The sequence below is a fragment of the Beta vulgaris genome, chromosome 4, assembly GCF_026745355.1.
Source record: "Beta vulgaris subsp. vulgaris cultivar EL10 chromosome 4, EL10.2, whole genome shotgun sequence".
NCBI classification, from domain to species: Eukaryota; Viridiplantae; Streptophyta; class Magnoliopsida; order Caryophyllales; family Amaranthaceae; genus Beta; species Beta vulgaris.
Genome location: NC_079205.1, coordinates 1,593,637 through 1,602,153, shown reverse-complemented (window position 1 = coordinate 1,602,153; position 8,517 = coordinate 1,593,637). Strand labels below are relative to the sequence as shown.

Here is an 8,517-nt window from a genome sequence, read left to right as displayed (position 1 = left end):
AACAAGACCAAAAAGGCTTACGCATGGCGGCATGGCTCATGGCTGTCTGTTTTGTCTAGGAGTTTTTCTTACACGTATTTGTACGATAATTAGAGTTGAGACTATTATTGTTAAGTAAAGTCTTACAACACAATTAAGATTAAGGTTGATGGAAAAAATCCAAATCAATTTTGATAATTTGAATTAGTGTTTTTTACAACAGATACATTTAGTCGACCTCAGAAAAAAAAAGATATATTCTAGTTGGCTACTTTATAGTTATGTTCAAAGTTTGATAACATATATAACTTAAAGGGTAACTTATCAATATATTTTGCACGGGTAAGAATTGTAACCCCAACAATAAAATGTTTTAGCTAAATTCAAAGTAAAATAAAAAGGCATTTATGTAGTTTTAGAATACCAAACTAAGGGGATTTGAACTAAGGGGATTTGAGTTTTGCATACGTGTCTTGGAAAGCCATACGTGTCTTTTGTGAGTTTAGTTATAAATAAAAAATGTTCATTTGTATCAACATAAAATCACTTTGATGTTTTGTTTTCATATTCATATTAGACAATTCAAACTTTGATTTCCACACAATATTGGCTTAGATCAAGATCAAAAGGAGTTCTAATAGTTGACGTGAAAGAAAATGTCAAAGAGTTAGAATAAATCAAGAAAGGTATTGCTTTGTTTATAAAGAATTTTACTTTCAATTTTGTAAGGCTAATATTGATTTTAAAATTTAAATGTTGTTTTTTACTAAGTGATTTTTTTATGAATAGATGTTCAAGATATTGAATTGGACGATGAAATGATCTTTGTGCACTCCTTGTTTTGATCTAGTGGCGAATAAAGCAAGTAAGGATGTTTATTGTATCATTGTATTGTAATAAAAGATTGAAGACTATGTATTAGAGTTGGTTTATTATCATCAAAACTTGGAGTAGGTTTTTAAAGCTCTAATGGTTTTCAAAGTTGTAATATCTGAAGTTGTTTCTTGTAGCTTGTGATTTGTAACTATTTGAGTTATGGCTTGTGTAGTTGTAGTTTGTGAGCTACATGTTCATGTAAAGCTCTAATGGTTTCAAATTTTTACTCTACATAGCTACTAGAATTTCGGAAGGTATAATGTTTGTATTGAGAAGCCTTTTATTTTAATTAGGGAAAAAAAACACCTAAAAATTAAACCGAAACAGGTCCAACCGGTTCAATCTTGGACCGGATCGGAAAAACATGTCCGATCCGGACCGAAATCATATCCGGTCTAGTCCAGGTCCAATCAAGCGCACTGAACCGGTTCAGTCATGTCCGGTTCTGGATCAGAGTGCAGCCCTACTTGCAGCTGCCTAAAAATCTTATCTCTATCCTCGCTCCACCATCCATTGCAGGGGAAACTTCAAGATTCATGCCCGCCCTAAAGGATACATATTTGAAATCATCCCCTCCCCACCATCTGTGTGGGTACACACACCTACTTTGTACCCACTTCATACCCACCCCAACTATCCTCTAAACACATTCCATAAGTATTGCCACAACATAATATAGTAATAGGAAAATTTTATATCTAATATAATAAGAGCTAAATCTTATATCAAATGAGGATAATAAATAATTGGGTAATTAAGAAATGTAAGAAAAAATAGCGATTTAAGATGAAAATGCTTTGATTTTTCAAACTTCATTTGACATGTGTTACTAACTAGTAATTGGTAAGTAATGTGTGTTGTCTCATCTTATATCAAATGTAAGAAAAAATAGTGATTTAAGATGAAAATGCTTGGATTAGTCAAACTTCATTTGACATGTGTTGGACGAATTATAATTCGGTAGATACAAAATTCTTGTCAAAAGCCTTGACTTGTTGGTAGAAGAGGAATAATTAGGTACCACCAATATCATATGAAGACAAGTAGGTATGTATATAGTATAAAAAAGCAAGTAAAAACCTCCCAACGCAACTACAAATTACAAAACATAACAAAGGGAATTATTGCTTGATAAATTTAGCTTTCTAAAGAAAAAAGAGGGAGGTACTTAGTTCAGTATGGCTAGGAAAATCAGGACCTCACTCATGTCTCTTATTCTATTCATGCTAGTTAGTTTGTCATTCGGTAATTGTTTGTTATTATTGTTCTATTATTATTATTGTTGTTGTTGTTGTTGTTAGTATTGTTATTATTAGTTGTAAGTAAATCAAACATGAGACTAATATGGTAATTATCTCAAACTCAAATTGTTTAGAGTGACAATTTTTTCTAATATATATATATACAAATACTTCTTCCTAATATATGACAAATTTCATTTTGTGAAAAGATTTGAAATATAAAGATTTTTGAAAGCAAAAACTCCATCTGTTCTACTTGATTTTGTTAAAAAAAAAAAAAACTTAGAGATGAATATGTATGGAATAGAGAGCAAGGCAAGGATATCAAAAGCCTTGTGAATAATTTTTAAAAAGCCCTTTAAATCTGAACTTCTTTTTCTTTTAAAAAGATGATTTTATTAACTTAAAGAACTTCACTAAATTATAGAGAGAGCACCAGATTTCTAAAGACGTTTAATAAGATTTGATCTCTTGACTTCTAACATTTTAGGCCTCTTCACTCACTTACCACCGATCCAAATCAAATTTTCTACTTCTATAGATCAACAATAAAAATATATATAATATTTTGTGAGCCCTAATTTTTTTGGAGTCTCTGATAGAGAGATTCCAACCATCCAAGTAAACAATGGTTACAAATAATAAAAAGATTAGTAGATTTAGATAAGACAAACATAAGATAAATGGATTGTTAGGATGAAACTATGCAATATTAACCTCTTTATTGAACTCCAACCTGTTTAACAGGTATAGGTGCTTCAAGTTACAACGTTGATAATAAGCATTTTTGGCATGTCGAGGATATTGGAGTAATGCAACAAGGCAAAAGCTGCATTGAGCTTCCAATTACGTGTGATGTACGAAGTTGTCAGACGTTTGTTTGCAACAAAAACAAAGTAAAAGGAGTCACCAGTTGTATGCTCAACAACCTTTGTTGTTGTTCTCCTCGTAGTTGAAGATTAACCCTCCTATTTCAATGTTTAAATATCGAATTGAATAAAATTTGAGTTAAAGTTTTAGAATTTTCGCAAATTAAAGTTACATATTATTCTCTTTGTCTATGGCTTCTTTTTACCAGTTACAATTAGTTGTCAACGTTAATTTTTTATTTAATGAATGGTACTTGGATAAGAGATGTGAACGTTATTGCATGATGCCAAGAATATATAGATTTGTAAGCCAATCGATCTTTTACATTATCTAATATCTTTTTTATGCATATCCACATTATCAATATGATTAGATTAATTTGTTTCCTTTACCAATTAACAATACTCCAAAACTTAATATACTCAGTACTCTCAATACGTTGATGAAACCTTTACTTCAGAACATATCAACTACTAATAAATAAGGTTATAATGAAGTCAGTATAAGAAAATATTGTGGTTTAACTGTCAGTTGACATAAGATAAAAACACGGAGCGTGAAATGAATTTTTCACACCACTTATGAGTTTTTATATTTCCTTGGATGAATATGCCTCCAATTAGATTTAGAACCCTGATAGTCCAAAACAGTAAAAAAAAAAAATGGTGTTAGATTTGGGAGTGAAAGTAGCAAATATGGCCGATAGTGGTGCCCATAGCAGCATTTGTGGCAGTTTTGTGCTTTTGCATGGTGATTGACTGATTGGTCATTTGCTTGAAGAAAATCGTTGGGTCAATGAAGCCATCACCTGCCATTCTCATTGTATTTACTCTTATTTACTTTTTCTCTATTTTATGTTCTTGTTTTTCATAGAAAAAAATATGTACTTCTAAGTTTTATGTTATGTTATGTTACCTAGGAAATTAAAAATCAAAGTCTTATTACAAGATTGTATGGAGGAGTAACTTGTTCCGACTGATTAATATTATTGTGGATTTGTGCATAGAGTGTGTTCTCTTGGACAAATCTTCAATATGACATTGCATCTTATACTATATTAATATATTCCTCATTTATTTGATAGGTCAATCAATGCAGGAGTCCAATTTGTGTGTCAACTTAACAAATATAATTACTTCTACTTACAATAAAAAAAAAATCAATATTAGCTTGTAGATTAGCTGGCTAGTGTATTTATATCTCAAAGGAGAGGTTGTGGGTTCGAATCTTAACACGCACATCATATCTCTATTATATAAGCCAAGGGAGGAGGTGTGGTGTCCTCTTTTGAAGTGACTAAAATACCCTTAATGATCTAATTAATGGAATGAAAAAAAATTACAAAAGCAAATCATTTAAAAATTCTCATTCCAACTTGCCATTTAAAACAAGTTTAAATGAACAAAATACTTCAAAAATTAAACCAACTCATTATTTTTGTATATGCATCAAATACTTCAATCAAAATTAAATGAACAAAATATTTATACCTTATAAAAAAGATGGCATACATAACGTGCACATGAAAAGTCTGAACATTCACTACCTTTGATACTCTTTAATTCAGTTAAACCAACTCATTATTTTTGTTCTTTCTGTTCAATATTCATTCACAAAAAATTAATGTTAACAATCACTCACAACCTTTTTATTTTCTTACATTAGCGAATTAATATATCTAAATTCATCTAACTGTTGAATTTTTCACATTTAAGTTTAATCATAAATAAAGTACGAATGGAATATCTAATAGAATAACAAATTTTGAAATTAACGCACGCATCGCGTGCATGTTAAGGCTAGTATATATAAGGGAAAGGGAGCAATGATATCCTCTTTTGAAATGCCTATTTTGCCCCCTTTCCTTTCTAAATTACAAAAGGATTGTCAAAATCAAAATCGACACTCAAAGAAAACTACCGAAATTAATTTACAACACTCACTCGCAAATCACTTAAAAGAAGGAACTTTACAAAATCACTCATACAATTCAGAAAATCACGTTATAAAAAATCACGCAAATCACTCAATAATCAGGAAAATTTATTAAAACTTAAAATTAACATACAAACTAAAACTAATAACCTAGAACGTCAATACATACAAAGACATTTACAAAAATTTACTTACAAATAACTATTCTTAAACACCATTCACAATTAATGGTGGACCATGATAAAAAATAGAGGTGTATTTTTAGTAAAATCAGAATTTAGAAGTTAGACAAGGAAAAAAATATTTACTTTTTTATAGTGTTTTCTACATATAATTAAAATTTTACATATATTTGGACCTATCTTTTCCTATTATATATTAGCGATTAATTATCAAGGTAGCAAGGTTTATGTAAAATATCATTCAAGAATTAAAGTACAACATATCTCTATTATATAAGAGAAGGGGGAAGCTATGGTGTCCCGGAATGAAGAGACTATGTTACCCCCTTTCCATCCTAAATTACAAATTCACTTACAAATCAAATGGGGCTTCAAACAAAAAATCCAAAATATAATTATAACTATCATTCACAAACTACTACCTATGAAAAAATTGACTTGAAATCAAAGTGTCTACTTTCTTTACAATTTATGAAGTACTATACTTAATTCAAAAATCAACTAAAAAATTATAATATTAGAAATCATAAATAAATTCAATAATATTTCTATTTTGTTCATAGAATTTAACTTTGAAAAGTAAAAAAAATAAAAAGAATGGTGAGAGACTTAAGTGAAAGAAACTAAACCAATCAAATTTTGCAACTAAAAACAATTATACTTCGTATGTCTAATGTTCAAATTTTGACTCTTATGCCAAAGAAAATCTAGTTTTTGTTTCGAAAAAAAAATTCAAGCACGCATCGCGTGCAAAAAATTCTAGTATATATATATGCATACTTCCTCCGTTTCTAAATAAGTGTATGGGAGGGAGGGGTGTTGGGCTGGGTTAGGGTAATGGTTTGGGGTAAGGGTAAGGGTAAGGGTTAGATTAGAATTAGGGTTTAGGGTTAATAATGGCAAAATCATAAATAAAGTTAACGGTAGTTAGAAAAAGGGTATTTGGTGAACGTTTTCGAAAACTTAGGGATATATGGTGCATTTCTGGAACATTGAAGGTATATTGTGAATTTGTTGATTTGTCGGGGGTATTTGGTGAAAAAACCGTTTATTTTTTTGGCAACTATAGTTGTGCATCACTTTTAGCTTAGAATTTATAAACAAAATATAAATTTGTTTTTATTAAAAAAAATTCAGTCATATTTTTTTTGGGTGAAAGAGAGGGGCAAGCCCCCAAATAACATTGCAAAAAGATAAAGCTAACAAAAGTAAAAAGACACAAAATAACTAGCAACACAAGGCATATATAACCAAACTAGAAAATGAAGAACAAAAAGGGGAAAAAAACAAACGAAACTACACTCCGCATGATGTAGAATTCTTGACAAATTAAACAACTCAATTATTAATTGCTCATCAATTTGCATCGACATGGAGACATCCAAAATAAAAGAGAAATAAAGAAAATGGGGAAAGGATTCATTAATAGGATTATTTATTACTCCATTCTATAGTTACTTGTTACCTTTTTTTCTAATTATTATTGTTTGAAGGGTAGTCACTTGTTACTTTCTATAGTTAAAACTAGCCTTTATATGCACACGATGCGTGCGAGAATTTCAAAATTTGTTATTCTATTAGATACTCCATTCGTACTTTATTTATGATTAAACTTAAATGTGAAAAATTCAACAGTTAGATGAATTTAGATATATTAATTGCTAATGTAAAAAAATAAAAAGGTTGTGAGTGATTGTTAACATTATTTTTTGTGAATGAATATTGAACAGAAAGAACAAAAATAATGAGTTGGTTTAACTGAACTAAAGAGTATCAAAGGTAGTGAATGTTCAGACTTTTCATGTGCACGTTATGTATGCCATCTTTTTTTATAAGGTATAAATATTTTGTCCATTTAATTTTTGATTGAAATATTTGATGCATATACCATTTTAAACTTGTTTTAAATGGCAAGTTGGAATGAGAATTTTTAAATGATTTGCTTTTGTAATTTTTTTCATTCCATTAATTAGATCATTAAGGGTATTTTAGTCACTTCAAAAGAGGACACCACACCTCCTCCCTTGGCTTATATAATAGAGATAAATCATCTTCAGTTATATAAAATGATCAACTAAATAAGAGAAATATTATTTAACCCTATAAATATGACCAAAAAGATCACAGGGACTAGTCAGTAGATATAGTTGGATATTATGACCTTTTACTGTAGTGAAATAGGCTAATCATGCATGAGAATTAGCCCCGTCTTTTTAACTTTTAACTAAAGAACCTCCTATATCTATCTCCATATAAGAAAATTTGGTTAAAGCAAAGGTGAAGTAGGAAAAAAAATAGGAGTTACCACAAATTTTATGTCTCTACCTATATTTATAGTTATTGGAATTATGTATAACCAGAAACATATAATTAATTGTTCTAGACTACCTCATTGGGATGGGCTATGCTGGAGCATTTACCCTTAACCGACACAATAGAAATGACTCGAGACCACTTGTTCAATATAACATTACCTTAAACATATGGTATAGTAGCAAGTAAGTTAGGACATGAATCGTTGCAAGTTTATAAGTTTTTGTTCATTTGTCCATTAAGCTAATAAATATTGTACATATATTGTATATATATTGTCTCACATATAAGCTAATAAATTTGTTTTTATTAAAAAAAATTCAGTCATGTTTTTTTTGGGTGGAAGAGAGGGGCAAGCCCCCAAATAACATTGCAAAAAGATAAAGCTAACAAAAGTAAAAAGACACAAAATAACTAGCAACACAAGGCATATATAACCAAACTAGAAAATGAAGAACAAAAAGGGGGAAAAAACAAACGAAACTACACAGTCTACACTCCGCCTGATGTAGAATTCTTGACAAATTAAACAACTCAATTATTAATTGCTCATCAATTTGCATCGACATGGAGACATCCAAAATAAAAGAGAAATAAAGAAAATGGGGAAAGGATTAATTAATAGGAATATTTATTATTCTATAGTCACTTGTTACCTTTTTTTCTAACTAGAATTTTTTTTTTTGCACGCGATGCGTGCTTGGATTTTTTTCCAAAACAGAAACTTGATTTTCTTCAGCATAAGAGTCAAAATCTGAACATTAGACATACAAAGTATAATTGTTTTTAGTTGTAAAATTTAATTGTTTAATTTCTGTCACTTAAGTCTCTCACCAATCTTTTTGTTTTGTTTTTTTTGTACTTTTCAAAGTTAAATTCTATGAACAAAATAGAAATTTATTAAATTTATTTATGATTTCTAATATTATAATTTTTTAGTTGATTTTTGAATTAAGTACAGTACTTCATAAATTTTAAATAAAGTGGATACTTTGATTTCAATTCAATTTTTCATAGGTTGTAGTTTGTAAGTGAATTTTTAAGTTTTTGTAAAGTTTTCTCATTTTAGTGATTTGCATAACGTAAATTATGCAATTTTTTTAGTTGACTTGTGAGTGATT

The 8,517-nt window shown here is 29.3% G+C and overlaps 1 long non-coding RNA gene across 1 annotated transcript; it reads left to right on the top strand.

Moving 5' to 3' along the window:
- The first annotated feature begins 534 nt into the window (after positions 1–534).
- LOC125496304 (uncharacterized) lies at positions 535–1,075 on the top strand. The gene is made up of 2 exons (XR_007272981.1): positions 535–665; positions 769–1,075. It is a non-coding gene; the product is annotated as an uncharacterized LOC125496304 (long non-coding RNA).
- The last annotated feature ends 7,442 nt before the right edge of the window (positions 1,076–8,517 follow it).